General features: G+C 44.3%; 1 long non-coding RNA gene across 2 annotated transcripts in view; it reads right to left on the reverse strand.

Annotated features, from left to right (window-relative positions):
* LOC144121797 (uncharacterized) overlaps positions 1–19,475 on the reverse strand; it is a 47,742-nt gene that overhangs the window by 16,670 nt on the left and 11,597 nt on the right. The window contains exons 2-3 of one of the 2 annotated variants that reach the window (XR_013312699.1): positions 15,302–15,394; positions 6,255–6,369 (exon numbers count right to left, since the gene is read on the reverse strand). This is a non-coding gene — a long non-coding RNA (uncharacterized LOC144121797). Of the gene's footprint in view, positions 1–6,240; positions 6,370–15,301; positions 15,395–19,475 lie in introns of both variants that reach the window. The other variant, XR_013312700.1, reaches the window with a different exon arrangement.

Here is a 19,475-nt window from a genome sequence, read left to right on the forward strand (position 1 = left end):
ACTACCAGCCATCTTCAGCCACTGGATGCTGGGATAATTAGAAATGTTAAACATCATTTCAAAGGACTTCTAGTGAGGCGTCTGCTGGCGAAAATTGACCGTAAAGAAGCAAACTTGCGGATCAGTCTCTTGGATGCTTTGCACTTTCTAGCCATGTCGTGGGATAATGTAACTTCAGACACAATCTCGAACTGTTTCAGAAAGTGCGGATTTGCCATCGGACTTGATGCGGCTTCGGCGGGAGATTGTCAAGAGCCAGGTGAAGACTTCACGATTGATGGCTGGGACAATCTGGAAACTGAAGCTTCAGCTCGAGACTTCGTTACCGCGGACGACAACGTCGCGACCTGTGGGCTGACGTCTATTGAAGACTTGGTCAGCGAAGCAGATAACTGCGAACATGAGCCTGACAGCGATGGTCACGCCGACGACGAGTGTGATCAACCGCCGTCAACGGCAGATACTCTTCACGCTCTGGACGTTCTGCGCCGCACCGTAAGTGCCGGCAGCGTGAGCGACGAAACAGCTGCACGGTTTTATGCCTTTCAGGCGGGGCTTGTCCGCGACATCAACGGCAAAAAAGTGCAGGCAAGCATTACGGACTTTTTCAGCCGCAAGTAGTTCGCCGTAATAAAGTTTGGTTCATTTTTCGGTTGATTCCCATGTGGAAGTTGGCTTGTTTTGGATCATACGAATTCGGGATGATACGAATATTTTGCATGCTCCCTTGGAATTCGTATCATCGAGATTCTACTGTACTAGCGAATTCTATAAAACATTTTTGCCTTGCCTAGTGCCTGTTTTGATGTAAGTTTTCAAAGCATCTTATGATGTGGGTGTCCTGCCTCCCACTTTTTATTCTGGGCACACAATATTAATTCCCAAAAGCAAAGATACTAATCGGTTGAAAACGGTTGAGGGATATCGTCCAATTTCCCTTTGCAATGTTGATTACAAAATTTTTGCCAAGGTTCTTAGCAGTCGTCTGCAGCTCGTCATTATGGACTTGATAGGTCCGCATCAGGTCTGTGGTATTAGAGGCCGCAGTATTCAAACACATATCCATATTGCACGTTCAGTATTAGAGACAGTATCAGATGAGATAGGCCAAGTAGCTCTGATTCAAATTGACTTGGCTAAGGCGTTTGATAAAGTTCGGCACGATTTCTTGTTCGCGGTCTTGGAGTATGCAAATATTGGTGACGTCTTGCTCAAAGGCATAAGGCTGTGCTATAAGAACTCCTATACAAGGGTTATTGTTAATCAGGAGCTAACGAAACCAGTACCACTAGAAGCATCTGTTCGTCAAGGATGTCCACTGTCTCCATTGTTGTTTGCCCTATATCTGGAACCCCTCTGTCTCAGTATAATTAACAGCGCAGCTATCCGTGGTTTCTCTCTGGCTCAATGTGAAGTTAAAGTTTTAGCTTACGCTGATGATGTCGCCCTCTTTTGTTCTGACAAAAAGAGTGTACTCGAGGCTCTAAACTTGACTAAACAGTTCTGCGATGTATCAGGTGCAGCTCTTAATTTAGAGAAATCCAAAGGCTTTTGGTTGGTGAAAAAACAGCGCACAAGCAGACACAGACAGAAAGAAGGGGACAAGCGCTGTCTGTGTCTGCTTGTGCGCTGTTTTTTCACCAAGATGCAAAACCAACTAGCCCATTCAGCTGCTTTTGGTTGGGTCATTGGGGAACTAGGCCAAGCCACTTCGGTGGTATATGCTGGAACTGTAGCCCTCTTGAGTACCTAGGCGTTCCGCTGCACCAAGTTCGCAACAGTACAGCCTACTGGGATTCACAAACTGTAACTCTACGGCGGCAAACACAGGCTTGGATGGGTAGGGAACTCTCAGTGTTTGCGAGGGCACAGGTCTGTAACATTTTTTTGTTTGCAAAGCTCGCGTATGTCCTTCAAGTCCTGCATTGTGCGAGGAGGAAGGTGCAAGCAATACATAGAATATTTGCAGCACCCGTTTGGCGCTCTCAATGGGAGCCGATGAGGCGTGACAACTTGTTCCTTCCCTTAGAGGGTGGTGGAGTGGGCCTTGTTCACCTGTTCGTGCATCAACTCGTTTCCCGTTTTTTCTTTTTCAAATCGGCAAACGACCCGTTTCTGGCAGCTGTGCTCATTAGGCGGCTTAGTTTTCATTTGCCTTACTTATTCGCACCGACTGTGCAGGCTCGTGAGGGGACTTTATGGGGATTTCTTAAGGAGGTTGCTGACACTTTCAATTTTCTCACTGTGCGCTTCTCTTTAGATTACCTGTATAGCCTCTCGAGAAAGCAGATGACCCAGGCTCTCACTGAGTCTTTGTTCCCTACACCATTGTATCGGCAGCCTTATCTGGGGTCTTTGGACATCAGTGTTCTAAAGCGTGTTAGGCGGATGTGCATTCAGGCAGCCGCTAAAACGTTCTTTTTCAAACTACACACAGGGACGCTGCCTGTCAAGACATTTCTTAATGACAAGGGGATGTTTGTACCCTGGAATGTGAATTGTCGTCTGTGTAACGTGCCTGAGACAATTGATCATTGCTTCATCCTGTGCCGTGATGCCATGTTCTTTTGGGACATACTACAACGAACTCTTAAGAAGGACATTGAAATTACACCATACACTATTAGATTTCTGCCTGTTGACAAAAACTCTGTTGTGCCTTATGACGTGTTTGTGTTGATGGGACTATTCAGTCTTTGGAAAAGCCGTATGATGGACAGACATGCCAAGCCACCAAGATCGTCCAAATCTGTGTTTCGGGAACAGTGTGCGTTGGTGAGGAGTGTATATGCTGCTCGCGACGAACCTCCAAGCTGGCTGCCGTGCCTAGATGCTTGTGTGTGCCTCCCTGAATTTTGATGTTTTGATGGGGATGCAGTGGTGAGTTAGGGCTATGGGGGGCTCATATTAAGCAGCCCGGTAACTTGAGACGCGAACTAGTCTGATTGAAGTTTCCTCCTTTCTACAGAAGTTCTTCCATGCAATAAAGAAAAAAAATAAAATCCCATAATGGGGATGTAGAGGCTACGCAGAAGGCTGTGATGGCCACCTACCACCACATTACCTCTACTGATGAGGCATCAAACCACAGCTTCTGCCCATCGGGACTGGACTCTTGGTGCCAGCAAAATGCGGCAGCAGCCCGAGGCGAATCTGCTCCAAAGCATCGGTACAACATTCCACCCCATGTTGCTAGAGCATTGCTCCCTGTCTATGAGTGACTGTCGGATAGGAAGCTCTTAGAGCGGTGCCATAGGGGTAAAACCCAAAACAGTAATGAAAGCCTACACTCTTTGATATGGGCCTTGGCACCCAAAGAGCACCACGCATCATTGTTTACTGTTGAGGCTGCCGTGGCTGAGGCAGTAATGCGGTTCAACGCAGGCAGCAAAAGAACTTCTGCAGCAATATTACAGGAACTGGGCCTCAATACGAATGCTATGAGAGCAAAAAGAATGCGAGAGAAGCGCTGTGGTGTCTTGTCTCGCTTCGTCCCCGTCTTTATCCGCGCTGTATCGCATTATGGAAAATTACCAACTAGCCCGATCTGCCACTCTTGCGAGAGAAGGATGAGCGCCGAGAGCAAAAGTGCGCTCGAAATCATTCCATTGCGGAAAATATTCAAGGAGTGCTCAAGAAGCGGCACCTGGATACTACTGGCAATCAAAAGGACTACATTCCTGGTGGCTACTAGCCATTTCCTATTGTAAATATAATTACTGCACTTGTAAATATTTATTGAACTGTCCCCTGCTTGTTTTTGGGGCTTTTCTCAAAATGCATATGGTTGACTACTAGCAGTCTTGAGGCCTTGATATCTCAGCAACCATGTCACATAGAGCTGAAATTTCGTTTGCAATGGAAAGCCTAATGTATGCTGTGTGAAATGTTGGGAGCAGATTTTTTCATTTTACCTTAAAAAAGTAATTATTTTTGTTAATTTACCATTACTTGGTACACACATTTTTTATACTGAAATTCAGAAGGTTGTAAAATGAGTAATAATTGACATATCAAAAATCTGCTCTCAACATTTCATAATTCACTATTCTTGCTATCTAACCATGCCTTAAAATTAAATCATTATTTTGCTATTTGGGCCTCAAACAATGGGCATTATTGTTAATTATCTTGAAAACTAATTGGCCTACACTTAAAATAAATGCATATTTGAAATCAGCATAAAAATTTGAAAAGTCTATGCATTTTTATTAAGATTGGTCAAAAAACAACAAAAATAGCTTTAAGACCAGTGTCCCCCCTTAAAGAGCTGGATGAAGAAATGGGGCAGCAGAAGAGAAAAATCTGCCTTCTCCTGGACAACTGTTCAGCGCACCATGTTGACGTGGAGCTGTCAAACGTCAAGCTGGAATTTTTTCCCGCAAGTTGCACATCGCTAATCCAGCCATTGGATCAAAGTGTAATAAACAGCGTGAAGTGTGCTTACAAGAAGCGCATGATCGAGAGGATTTTGCTCAACATGAGCCATAAACGAGACACCAAGATTGACGCGTTTATGGGTATAGAAATGCTATCCTGGCAGTCTACGAGCAAGGAAACTATTGTAAACTGCTTTAGAAAGGCTGGCATAAAAGCTGTGTGCGACTCTTTGGATGCGGCAGACAACGATGAAGCGAGCGAAAGAGAGGCGCCTGCACAGTCAGATTTCGCTGACACGTGGCAGCAGCTGAGTGAGGAAGGTGGCATTCCCTAGGATGTAAGAATTAAAGACTTCATCACCAGTGATGAATATGCTGTCACAACAGAAGAACTGGGCGACACCGTAATAACTGAAAGCGTTCAAGAAAAAACCGTTGTATAGGACGGTGACGATATCGACCAAGACACCGGGGAGGCAATGCAGACGCCTATAGAAACAGAAGTGCTCAATGCCATTGACATTTTGCGGAGGTATACCAGCGCGCAAGAGCATGAACAAGCATTGGTAGCAGTAGCCACCTATGAACGCCACATTGCACCGACGCTCATGAGCAAACGTCAGGCAAAAATAACTGACTTCACGACTGCATCATGAAGCGAGTTGATGCAGTCAGGAAGTCAGTTGCCTTTAGTAAAGATTCGACAAAAGAAGTTCTTCGATTTTTAACTATGCTTCGTTTCTGAACTCTCGTCAATATCGTTTGGTCGCGGTGGCTCAGTGGTTATGGCGGACTGCTGATCCAGATGACGCGGCGGCTGCGTTTCGATGAAGGCGAAATGCAAGGCACCCGTGTACTTCGTGACGTAACGCAGGTTAAACACCATGTGGTCGTAATTTTCGGAGCCCTCCGCTTCGCCCTCTTTTGTGAAATTACAGTCGACAGTCAGTAAATCGCGTCCCGCCCCGCATGCGGTGCAGAAAGCCAGCCTAACCACTTGCGCTATTTTGCGGGGCCTCCTACTTGCATGTCGCATTCCCATCAGCCCGCGACAGCACGTGATGGATCGCAGTGTTGCCTGACGCCATTAATAGATTTCCGCGCCGCTCGGTTACGTTTTCGGTGATGCCGCATGCTTCGTGGCACGTCTTCGCAGCAACACGCAAAGCTCGCTCTAATTTTTCAGTGGTGGCATTTATCTCAAACTCTCAGTCAAGATTTCGAGATCCCAGCAATTCGCTGAGAAAATATTGTAAGGTAATGGGTAACAATATGCACGGCGCTGAGGGGAGAAGCTTGGCTCTACAGAAAATTTCAAATAAAGCAATATTTTCAGCTCGACTGAACTACTCTTGCCGCTCTATTTGCTTGTCGTTTCTTCTAAAATCGGCTGTAATATCGTCACGAACGCATTGTGAGCAGAATAAAACAGAACAACAAATGTTGTTTGAATGGACAACTTCATTAGCGGCACTGAAAGACAAAAACCTCAATGCAACGAAGTTCGCGATATAACGAAGTTTTTCCCCGAAAAGTACTGCTTCGTTATATCGAGGTTCAACTTTATGTCACTCAAGTATATCCTTGGAGATACGTTTCTTATCTGTTCCGACATGCAAGCTTTAATTCATAGTTGTCCCATCACGTCTGTTTCGGCTGTCACCTCCTATTTAATCTTTAGGAAAACAAAGTTCTTGTGGCTGAGGTTGGTAAACGTCATGAACAATGCATTTTGAGGCACTTTCATGGCTGTACAGACAGAAAACAAGTGGAAATCTCCACAATGAAGCCACAAAAGGGTGAAGACAAAAAGTAACACATCAGGGCAGCACTGTGCGCTGCAAGTATGAGGAGCAAATACCTTGTGTAACACACCTTGGGGTGACTTCCTCAACGGCTCTGGCGGATACTGTGGAAGGCAGGGAGCTGACCAAGGCGCTGGAGAAGGAGCACCACATACAGCCCACAGCACTTCTTGAGATTGGAACCTCTGTGGGAAGGTCAGATTAAGTCTTAGCATACTAATGCACTTGTCTGAGTGGGTTGGCTTACTTTACTACTCAAGGAGCAGTGTATATTTAGTGAGGACGTGAGAGGGAACACATAAAACATGGGCAGGCACTGCCTACAAACTGGAATAATATGCAACACACAAGCAAACATTTATTCCCCTTTTTTTTCCTAAGCAGCCGGAGGCAAAAGTAGCATTGTGCGAACCGTGTCCATTCTTGTGTCCTTTTTTGAGTTTACACCGCTCGTTTCCTAGTATAGTACTTGGCGCAAATACCACAGCAAGTGACACAATGCATGCATTCATGCACATGAAGCACCGTCAGAGATGACAGACTTCTTTAGAGACTTTGAGGAGACCATGCAGAAAAAGCTGTGAGCACAGAGGCTGCCCAACAGAAAAAGGCCCAGAACGCCATCTAACAGCATCCTTGAGGAGGCTCTCAATAAGATGGACGCAGCAAGAGCCAACCGATGTGTACAGCGTGTGGTAACATTTGACCTACCCACTGAAGTCCTGCAAAGCAATAAGCGAACAAGAATTTGGAAACTGTATTTCCATGACTTGTATATGCCAGGTATACTGCTTTTAGCAAATACATCTGTCATTACATTTAAAAGTAAATGACCAGAACGTACTTTAGCATTTATTCCCTTCAACGACACTAGGCTTTATGCATGAGTGCCATCTTGCTGGAAAAAGAGAAATGGCGTGGCACTGCTGCATGGAAAACTCCTCGTTAGAGCCTAAAAAACTAAGGTCAACCCGTCTTCTTGACTTGCCATTCTGCCGTGCGGTGGCAAAGACATTAACTTCTCGAAAATAATTCCCTTCATTACAGAGGCTGTGCGAGACCCATGCTGCAATGTTGAGGTAGCAGCATTGTGCCACACGAATGAAGTATAACCAGAATCCTTCATTATTGATTCATGGTCACGATATACTACTCCATAACCTTATGTGTAAGCTGCCCACAGCGGCCACACGGCGGCGCTGGCGGCAACTACCTACAGAAAGAAATTTAACCGAGCAGATGACCCCTGTGCAGTGTGAGGTAAACCGTGTGTTAAATCTGTAGAAACAATTGAACACCTCATACTGAAATGCGGAAGTATCCATCCAGGCATCCATGCAGGCACAGTCACTTTCCCAAGGCCCTAACAAGGGTAATGTGAATGAATCTGCGCTAGACTTCAGCAAAAACGAGTGGAAGATTGGTTGGTGAAAAGCAGGGTGGTGATGTAAGGTTACAAGTTCAGGATTAAAAATTGTAATTAAAGAAAAATGGCGAATTTACAAATAGTGCTGCTAAGTGTGATGAATTTCTTAAAGAAAATAGAAAACAAAAAAACTTGACCATGGTGGCCACAGCCACCACCCCGTTTCAAAGGAGACGACCAATAGATCAAATGATCAATTGGTCCGTCCGTCCGTCCATCCATCCGTGTGAGCATGCTTTGATGAGTGGCAGCACAGCAGGCCACATAACTGTATAGAAAGCTTTGTTTTGCAGAGCGTCGTTTTCTAGTCTTGGCATTTTATCTCGTGCAGTGTCAAAATGTGTGAATGTGCACGGTTTTGTGAACAAGCAACGCTGTCTATGAATGATGCATTCACCTTATTGCACGACAGGCCGCAGCTTATGCTGTAGAAGCAACGACGAAAAGGTGTCACTTTTTTTTGCCGAACTGTGTGAGAAGTGCACATATGCCATCCCCCAAAAATAAAGCTGGTGGCTTCTCTTTCAATCTGCCTAACATGCGGTATGTGAGAAACACTGTCATCTGGCCGGCTATTTCACCTTCTAAAAGTTGCAAAGTATTATGTAGAACACTGCACAGTGTAGTAAATTGCTTGCTGCAGTGCTTAGTGACGTTGTGGAGAGCATCTTGCTTGACAAACTGTCACACTTCGCACTTCGTGGCAACCACGACGGATGTGACAAATTTTCTTTTTACCATAAAATTCCGGACAAGCGCTCCCACCCATGCAAGTGCCCCCTTAACTTCACTGTTAATTTCACATTTCCGCGAAGAGGTTCCGAAAAAGCCCCCCCCCCCCCCCCAAAGATCCGCGCCTTTATCACGCACTGCTGCGAGGCAACATTGTTTGGTCTACCCCTCCAGTCCAATCCAATCCTGCTTTTCAGGCCATTTGCATGCCCGTTTGTCACGCGCCATTTGTCGTCTTGTTTTGACAGCAAGTCAGCAATGCATTCGTACACAGTGGCGAAGAAATTTGTGGTCATAAAATGGCATCGGGAAAACGAAAGGAACGTGCACCAAATGTCTCGAGACTTCAGGCTAGACCGGAAACGGATACGGGAATGGGCAAGAATTTAAAAAAGCAGCTGCAGCAAAATTACGGAAAACCAAAACTTCGAAGAAAGTTGAGTAATGGCACGACGGTGTTTAGTGAATGCCTGAACGATACGTTCTTTAAGTTCTTCGAGCAGGAAAAAACGGCAGGATGTTTTAAATCCATGTGCACTGTGCTTTTTTTTTTTCTGGCGGGGAAATGCTGCCTCCGCCACATTGAGTTTGATACTCCCCCCCCAGCCCAACTTTGCCAGTAATTTTGACTTGCGGGGGTGGGTGCGCTTGCTCGGAATTTTACGGTTAAATGACTCCTGTATATTCATGGGGGAAAAATAAGGCCTCAAGAGCAACTGTATGTGCAAATGCCCAGCCAGTGCAGCAAAACACTTTTGAAGGCACGTTTGAACGATCTTGAAGATAGGTCCCTCAGGGATAATCTAGTGTTTTACAATAGTTTAGATGAAACAAGTGAGACATGGGCTGAGTCGAAAGAGAAAGTAAAGAATACAATATTAAATGAAATATCAATTAATGTACAAAGCAACGATTTTGTTCGGGCCCACAGAATTGGTGCAGTAGTTTCCGAAAAACCAAGGCCTATTATAGTTTTCCAGTTATAAAGTGAAAGAAAAAGTATTCAGCACCAGGGAAAAATTGAAGGAATCGGACACCAGGGTGTCTGAGGACTTCTGCCCAGCTACCAGGCATGCGCACAAAAAGCTAATCCAATTCACCAAGGAAATGGCACCCAACGAAAAGTTTAGTCTATGGTATAATAAACTGGTTCTAAAAATTAAGTGTTTCCTGTACTGCCCGACCACTGATAGTGTCCAGGAGATTAAAAGCACACGTGATACTACGAGCGAGGCACAATCAAGTTCCTTTCCATAGCTAACAGGCCTTACGCGTAGATGTACACAAACGCCCCAAAATATCTCGGTCTTGTTTACTAATATACGCAGTGATAATTGTGTTAACTGAAACTTGGCTGCATAGTTCTGTACGCGACAACAAACTTTTTCTTCGCAAGAAAACTACAGTGTATTTCGATGTGATCGCTCTTCAGGCTGTGGTGGCGGCAAGTTAATAGCAGTGTCTAAACGTATAGAATCCTTCCATGTTAAACTTGCCACTTCATTCGAATTTATTCGCGTGCAGGTAACAATTAGTCATCCAAAACTTTGATTCTGCGCCTGCTATTGTGCACCATCTGCGCCACTGGATTCTGTCGTGACCTTCATGACATTTTAAATACAATTTATACTAGTCTTCTTAATATTCCAGTTTTTTTGTTTGCTGATTTCAATTTTCCGGATATTGACTGGTCGTGTCCAGGTATCGCTAATAACGAGCCATCAGAGTCAAATTTTGCATTGCTTTGTTCGAATTTTCATTATTGAACCAACAAAAATTGCATCTTCTACTTCCAACTTATTGGATCTCTTGTTAACCACCATTCCTGATTTTCATTCGAATGCTAGTTATATGCCTAGAATAAGTGACCATTTACTGGTGCACATTACACTGAACTTACCAGTATCTGTATCGCGTAACAAAAAGAAAATTATCTACAATTGTCCCAGGGCTAATTTCTCTGCAATCAATCAGGCCCTGGAAGTTTTTCTCGGCCATTTTATTCATAGATTTCAAGAGTGATCGGTAAACGAGAATTGGGTACTGTTCAAAAGCAAACTTTTTGAGCTAATTGATCTGTACATTCTTCGTAAAACCATTGTGACGAACCGACACGCGCCATGGTACAACGTGACACAAACGCCTCACGAACAAAAAGATGAGGCTGTTTTCGAAAACAAAGCATTCTCAAATGCAGAAGCTTTGCTCAACGCTAAAAGAAACCGTCAGAACTTATAAAAATGCCCTAAAAGAAGTGAAACAACGTTTTTTTCAATTTCACATTGCCATCGTTTTTGACAAATAATCCGATAGAATTCTGGAGCACTATAAACAAAGACCAGTCGGCAATATCACTGGTAGATTCTGAGTCTAATCCAATCCCTATCAGTAACTGCGCTAGCATTCTGAATCAGACCTTTGCTGAAGCATTTTCACGTGACCATGGTTCCCCTCTTCCTATTTACAAAAGTGCGTCTAAATTTCCCATGGATCCCATTAGATTTGACTAAGATGGATTATTGACTATAATTGACCGATTAAAACTGTCCTCTTCTTGTGGCCCCGATAATATCAATACCAAGGTGATAAAAAAAACAAAAACTTATCCTGCAATCATGTTATCTAAGATATTCGAGCAATCACTACAGCTTGGGATATTGCCTGACTGGAAGATATAGGCAGTGTGGTTCTGCTCCATAAATCAGGCAACAAGCATGTCGCAAACAACTACTGACCAATATGTTTAACATGTATCTCTTTTAGAATCTACGTCATTTTTTTTACCTTTTCAACATGGTTTCAGAAAACAATTTTCATGTGAAACACAGTGCCATTCGCAAATGATATCCATTCTTCACTTGACGGTGGGTTTAAAATTGATTGCATATATTTAGATTTTCGTCGTGCTTTCGATAAAGTGTCTCACAGTCTCCTTCTTTACAAACTGAGTAAGCTTAATATTGACAAAATGCACTAAAATAAATTGAATACTTTTTAACTAATCGCACCCAATTCATTTGCACTAATGGCTACCTGTCCTCATCAGTTTATGTAACTTCAGGCGTCCCACAAGGATCCGTGCTTGGTCCTCTTTTATTTCTCATCTACATCAACGACTTGTCTAATAACCTGATATCATCAGTCAGACTTTTTGCCGATGATTGTGTCATATTTCGCTCAATAAAAACTACTAACGATGTCGGTGTGCTTCAAGTTGATCTTGATGCTGTCCCAGACTGGTGCTCTGTATGGAATATGACACACAACATGACTAAATGTAAAGTAATGCGCTTTTCTCGTCGCGGAATTTTTCTCGTCGCGGGTTATGTATGTATATATCTCGCGAGTCTTTGCTTTTTAGGTTGCTGATTCCGCCCTGCCCAGTGTTTCCGATATCAAATAATTTGCTACTTATGCGTGTATGTTTTGTTCTGCTTGCTATTGTTATAATTTTATTGTATAATCTCTGTACTTTCAAACCTCATTTGGCTTCATAACTATTAGTTATGTACCCCTGATTCCCCTCCCTTTATTTTTGTTTGTCAAGCCCCACTCCCCTCTATAACGCCCGCCGGAACAAGAGAGCAATTGAAATAAATAAAATAAATAAATAAATAAAAGGTCGAGTGTGAATAAATTGTTCCTTCTGTACAAGACATTCACTTTTTTACTTGGTGCATGTACACAGCTGAATACGATGGCGCCTCAATTGCTAAGATAATTAACATTACTTCCACAGAAAAAAGACAACTGTACCTTCTCTAATGAGTTGGTAAACGCATCGCAATCTAGAACGGCCCTATCCAATCGGGATCGGTGCAGTTAGCGGCGCAGTGCCATAGCTATCAGTATACATGTGGCAAAGGTATGTCTGCTGAACAGCATTTTTTATAAGCTCAAAAGAACAAGTGAAAGTACCCTCTGCTGCAGAGGTATCACGAGCAAAATCAAACACACCCTGCTTCTGCCACGCATAGCAACAGCCGGCGCAATTTTTTGATACACTCATCGACCGTTTCGGACATTTTGAACGAGTGCAGCTAGTTTCGCAACGCCTTCCCCAAACAGTTTTGAACAAGTGTTACTCGTCCTCACAGAATAGTTTCTTCTCTCCAGCATTTCGAAAGAGCAGCACTCGTCTGTGGCTTACATGGTGTTTCGCCCAGCAGATGGCAGCAATGACCTGGTAATTTCCTTTTCTTCTACCACTATGGTATAAAAATGGCATTCGTTCAAGGCGATGCCCATATTGCTGCAGCACTGTCACAGAAAAGCTTTTCTCCGTGATCGTGGTCTTTCGAAGATGATGATTCAGGCACCAAAATGTGCATTGTTTCGGGAAGTGAAGACAACAGCGATTACATTGAGATGAGCAGTTCTTAAGAAGAGGAAAAAAACAGGTCTCAAGTGATGAAGACTAACATCATATCATTCAAAAGAAATCTCCTCGGTTTCCCGTTTTTGGCAGTGCCCGGTGAGACGTTCGCTGTAATCCCACCCTTGCGTGAATATATGCAGCATTTTCTCAATGATGAGCTCATTTCTATGGTGGTCAACAAAACTAACAGCAACGATGCCAAGAAGCTGAAAAGCTGCCCCCCACCCCCAACCCAGTGAACACTCTCGTCTCGAAAAATAGGTGCCAGTGACAAAGGAGAGATGTGCGTGTTTGTTGCTCTCCTGTTTGCAAGGAATTGAGCACAAGCCAAGACTGGGCTGGCATTGCTCCTGTGGGAATTTCGGAATGCCTTATCCTTCCCTGGCCAGCAAGGAGCGCTGTGGAGACGCAGGAAAGCGGACGCTTTCCTCCTTCCCCATAGGCGAGCAGCCAGACGGTCAGCTGGAGAGCGCTGTGCCGCCTCCTTCCTCAAATAGGTCGCAAGCGCGCACCACCAGGCGCCGCCAGAGTGGTCGCTGATTGGCCGAAAGTGACAACGGGCAAGTGCGCCGAGATCAGCGGATACCGGCCGTGGCCAAGGGAGACGACAGCAGGCCACGACAGCAAGAGGACGTCATGTAAATACCTGCCATCTTCCCTCTTTGTTGCCGCCATCTTGCCCTGTCAGCCGCACAACCAAGCCAGAGAGCAAGATTCACAGGTTCAGTGTCCAGCAGCAAGTGATTCTGGGAGAACCCAATAAACGTTTGGCCCCGGAGAAAGCATCCTGTTCCGTGTTGTGTTCTTATTTGCATTTCCGCTGTGCCGCCCTAAGAACAATCGCGCGTGGTGTACAACACCAGGAGCTCGGAGTTAGCGGCCGAGACCTCAAAGGAGGCTCAGCGGCGTGGCAATAACCCCCCCACTCCATGAGCAAGCTTTTGTTCATGCCTACATTCAGAGGGGTGAAGAGCGGCAACAGGTTCCAGCTTCTAATAAGGATGCTCCGCTCGCACCACTCTGTGAATAATGCCAGTGTCACCGACCTTAGCGGTCACTCACAGCCAAAAGTGCACAAGATATGGCCACTTTTGGTTCGGCTGTTGAACTACCTCTCGGCCTACGTGCCAAAAAATGACATATCTATAGATAAAAGCCTCATGATCCACAAAGGCAGGCTGGGATGGGTGCAATACATTATGCCCAAACGAGCAAGATTTGGCTCAAAATTTTTCCCGCCTTGTGAAGCATCGTCAGGAAAAGTGTGGGATGCCATTATCTACACTGGAAAAGATACCAACCTCGACATGCCTCCAAAAACCCGACCCTGGGTCACCAAAGAGAACCGAAGTTGTGGCGAAGCCCATAGAGACCTTGCTGGGTTATGGGGTGCTGTCTGATCACAAATAACTTCTATACTTCACCAGAGCTCTTTATCTCCTTCAGAACCGCACAGATGTCTATGGAAATGTGAGAGGAAATAGAAAAGCCCTGCCTTTCGAATTCCGAACAGCGAAGCTGAAGAAAAGAGAGATGTGTGAGCCTACCAGCGCAGTAAGTGCGTCACCCTCCAAATAGTGAGATAAAAAAGTAGTGTCAGTGATCAGCTCAGAGCACAGTGCAAGCATGGAGACATTCAAAACTGAAAAGGACGAGACGTCACAAAGCCAAGCTTCATGCAGGGCTACAATCACACAATGGGCAGGTCAACAAAATCAGATCAGATGCTGGCCAACTACCCGGTCTCCAAAAAATGGCAGAAAATATATTAAGAGATTTTTCGCCACTCCCCTGATGAAGCTACATTTAACTCTTCTTTTGCATCAAAAAGATGACGGGAAGATGAGCCGTCTCAATAACTGCCTCGCCCTTATCAAAGCAATCCTCGACAGATATCCAAAAATAAAGTCGCCAAAGATAAAGTGTGGTCGGCTATCTGATATGCATCCCATGCACCTCAAGGAGTGGCACTTTCCATCCTTACATCCCTCCAAGCCAAAATAAAGCAACATCAACCAGAAAATGCTTCATTTCCTAAAGGAAGAGGAGAAAAGGGCCAGGAACTGAGGAAAGAAACATGGTTTTGGCACACAAACCTCTCTGTGTGATTTCTTTGCTTAAAGATCTACCACACTGCACTGAAGCTTCTTCAGTGAAATAACCAACAGTTTGTCACCACACCTCAGTGACATGAGAAATTGCTACCAGTGTTCCTTCTGTGATTTTTACCTTTATATTATTAAAAAATATTAAACTTTGATGCTAATTTGACTTCGTGTCTGCTTCATTCACTTTTTTCAACATGGACTACTTGCTTTTTATTACAATAATACCTGAAATCCAGAATACAAAATGTAGCACTTTTGATAAGAAATTTCTTGGCATAACAAAATGGTGAAGGGGCTAAACACTCACATAAAATCCCCTGTCGGCTAGTGCCCAATGCACAGCAGTATCACATAATGTTTTGTTAAACCTGGAGTCGTGCAAAATGAAGCCGGATGAGGGACAAGTGCAGCACAAGTTCAATGAGTGCTGTGGGGGTGTTTCTAACTGGACCACATGAGACTCAAATACACACCTGGTCGCCGCCGGGCTCCAGCAGCTCCACAGCCACTTGCAAGCAGGTGGCTGTCACGATAACGTATCACGGACCAACGCAAAAGCCAGAGCACTGCACACGAGAAAAATCGCAAGACGACGACGAAGGCATTAGACAAAGAGGACGTACGTGCCGGCACACAGTGGCACAGTGTGGACGACAAAACTGCCACTTTATTGCATTTGCTCATCTGTTTGGACTGTGCCCATGCAGTGCTGGTATTCTTAGCTGCTGGAACCGGTCTTGCACGCTCGTTGCACAGCCAAGGTCCGTTTACATAGGTCACAAAGGCGGAGCTCGAACGTGGTTTAGAACCAAGCACCAGCTACATCAGAGCCATGGAACTGAAGCGCCAAAATGAGCTTAGTGGACAAACACATTATCATAATCAGCGGCAACCCAACTACATCCATAGCAGGACAAAGGCTTCTGCCATATCTTTACAATTAGCCCTGTCCTGTGCCAGCTGCACCTATACCTGCAAACTGCTTACCTTCATCCGCCCACCTAACTTGCTGCCAAACACAAATAGTGAGAGAATAACTACTAGTTACATATTTGTGATTTATAAGTTTAAAACACAATTCTAGTTATTGGCCTTAAAAATGTTTTGTGTACATTTGGCTGGAAAGTACAACAACTATTTTATAAAAAATATTTATTTTCATGTTTTCAAACAGCAGTGGGCAGCGGCTCTTGTGCCGTCCAACTTAACCAAGGTAAATTGGTCTTGCTGCTGGCTGCCGGCCTTGGGCTAGCCTGTGTAGGTTGTCATCTCGTGACTTCGTTGCGTGCAGCTGCTCACCTTTTACCAGCGTCAATATTAAGCGCTTGGATGCTTCTTTTTGTCCTGCTACGTTCCCATCGGCTATGTGTGTACACTTGTTTCTTGCCGTACCAGTCACAGTTCCAGTGATAAATTTTCGTGCTGCTACTTTCAGAAAGATGGTGTGGTTCGAGACGAAGAGCACAGAGGGGGCTAAGATTTTATGCGTCGTCAGAAACTAGTCTAATTGCAAACTGTGCCACTGGCGTTACACTGCGGCAGTAGGATATTAAACCCCTCCCACATGGGTACAACAAATTACATTAGGCCCCTAATGCCTTAAGTTGAGTAACACCAATATTTCCGTAGCTTGTGCTACATACTGAGATTTAATGTCATTTCACTTTGCTGATGAAGATGCACTAAATGTTTTGTATAAAGGATGACAAAGATATAACGCTTTACTTATAAGTTGAAACTGTTGTCAAGGGTGGAAAAATATAATAAAGAGGAATCTTCGATTTGGCTGTACTTGCTGCACCAGTTAAAGGAGTGCAGCACTTTTGCCTTCATTTTGCAAAAGTACCAGCCTAGTGCAGCACGAGTTCTTGGCTCGCCTGCACTCTCGGAATCAGAAATGCAGCTGTAATGCATCAATATGGCGGTCCCCATTTGTAGGTCGGAGAATTTGACCATAGTTTAAATGCAATGAGGACTGTTCATTCTTAAAGGAGAAGGTGGGTAACTTCGTAGCATTAGAATTGTAAAACTAAGCAGTAAAGTCGAGCCTCATGAGCAGCATTTCAACGCATATTCGTAAATAATCTCTGCATATACATGCAACGGCTTTTTTTTCTGCATGTAAAACGACTATTTTCCGGGGCTGGTTCATGGCAACAATTATGCGATTTGCCGCTTGAAAATTCTTCATGTGGTTCAAGATTTTGCCGGCCGTTTATGTCGACAGCATGCAGCTGGCTGTAATTTGGTGGCAACGCCAAGGCTAGCACTATACTAAGCCTGCTTTTGACTATTCGTTTTGGAAGCAGCCAGTGCCAACCTGCGCTTGAACTGATGCTGCACGCTCACGGCACCGCCGCGGAACTAGTGTGTGCAGCCAGTGCAGAAAAATCGAAGAGATCTTAGGTAGTTTTCACCAAACAGAGTTCCTTTCTGCTTAGCATAGCATACACGCAATAGCACACACACACTAGTGAACTTGCAGTGATTTTGTTGTACGTACAAGCTATCCTAGGTAATGTGCATATTATGTCAAATGTTCCAAACACTGCTTTAACAGTATGCATTAAAAGAACCCATTTTTGCACGATGCACATGCATGGAACATATATGGCCAGATGGTACGCTGCTGTTTTTGGGGTGGCTTTAAAAACTCGCAAGGAAAGGAGCATTTGGGATTCACTTTTTGCCACACCGTGCAGTGTTCGAATGCAGGGCTCTGCACGAGTTCAATTAAGGTATTTGGTTCTAACATTCCACACAATATTTATTACAGGACCACTCCCCTACGTCAGCTTCGAGCCAATAATCTTACAAAACACTGGCAAAAAAAAATCGAAACCATATGCCACATTGAGCATCTTCTCTCATTAGCCAAGGCAGAAAAAAAGGAAACCAATCACAAGCAAATCAGGGAGGATACACACGGGATGTTTATAATTAAAACGAACCTTACCTTCTTTTACCTTCTGCCGCATGCAGGATTAAAAAAAAAAAAATGAAGTTTCATTTGACACATGATCATGAGGCAACTAGTCCAGACAGGAAGAGGCAACACCCTTGGGCTAGAGCTGGCAAATATTACCACATTGTTTGTTCAGAGATCGTAAATGCATTTTTTTTTTTTCGGTTTCCGTCTGCAGAATCTAATACCGATATGTGGTTGAGCATATAAGCAGCTCTCTCAATTCTATCTCATTACGTTCAGTTAGAATATGCTCTCCTGTACAACACTGCACAGAGGGGGAGTGCTGCACGGACAAGCGAATTATACGCTTTCAAAGGTACACCTGCTGCATGTGTGGCCAAATATGGGAGGCAGTTTTACATTTTTCTGGTTGCATTTCATAATCAGGTGCAGTGATGATAATTTAGCTTTGCCTACTCAGCTTTGCCTACCACAGCTTTGCCTACCTCAAGGTAGCAATGGCAAACAAGTTTTATGCTTTTATGTGCACACTCGTTCAGTTGTCACATGAGTCCTACCGCTTTTTTAACGCTTCAACAGATCTGCTGACCGGTAAGCCAGACACTGGACGGAAGAGCAGTGCCAGGGCAGAAGACACAAGAACAGGCATGTTTAATCAGTGCATTTGCCCTTAGTATCCTTTCGCACTGGGATTAGTGTGCTCACTCTGTCTGAATTTCAAACATCTATGTCGCTGAGCAACGTGGAGGCTGAAACGAACTGCTTCTCTGGTAGAATGCACAAAGAAAATTGTTTTAAGCTTTGTGCAGTATTCTAAACTTTTGCTATTCCACAACTAACAACTTAGAGCTTGTGCTGCACATAAGTAGAAGCATAGTAAATGCTGCTTTGCTTCTGTAGTTGCACACATTTGTTACAAGCTCTGCCACACCTCATGGTATCCTATTCACTCCTGCACTGGTTACATATGCAGCTTTGCTGAAACTGGATAAACCAGCTGCAAGCTCAACTTCGAGCTGCCCAGTATAAGCTCAAGCTCAGACAGATACAGTTGCCTAAGAATTGCTGCAAACAGTCATCTTGCTGCTGGGGTAATGAAATATTTAAATGAAGATCAACCAAAGTGCCCCCATAAAACTACCAAGAAAGGAACAAAATGGAGCAAGAATACTGTAATCAAGGCCTTAAAGACGAGACTTTCCTGTGGCACGCTAGGCCACGAAGCCTTATAGGAACTTCCACACACACACTCATCCTATGAAACGCACATTGCAAAGTCATTTGGAAACCTTTAAGTTTGAAACTGGGTTGCTCCATCCCATCATGCACCTTGGATTGAAGGTGCGTATGAATGTGAAGCCCTTGTTACCAGAGGAATGCCATGCCATTATGTTGGTGGATAAAATTCAGCTTACGCCGGGACTTGTCTACGATGCGCCATCCAGTAGAGCGCTAGAAGCTCCAACCATTCCCCTTACCAATACGACCCTTTCTGATGAATGTTTACCCGCCCACAGGCTTGCTTATGTTTATGTTAGGCTGCAAAAACACTCTGTGAAAACTGTGGCGTACCACTTCACTGTCAACTCATTTCATACAAACACAGTCAAAGAGTGTACTGTGGAGGACTGGAAGACAGCAGTTTTTTCAGATGAATATACATTTTCAAGCAAATGGGGCCAACAGCAAAGTATTTCGAGCTGTCTGCCCATGTTACA

The sequence above is a fragment of the Amblyomma americanum genome, chromosome 2, assembly GCF_052857255.1.
Source record: "Amblyomma americanum isolate KBUSLIRL-KWMA chromosome 2, ASM5285725v1, whole genome shotgun sequence".
Taxonomy (NCBI): Eukaryota; Metazoa; Arthropoda; class Arachnida; order Ixodida; family Ixodidae; genus Amblyomma; species Amblyomma americanum.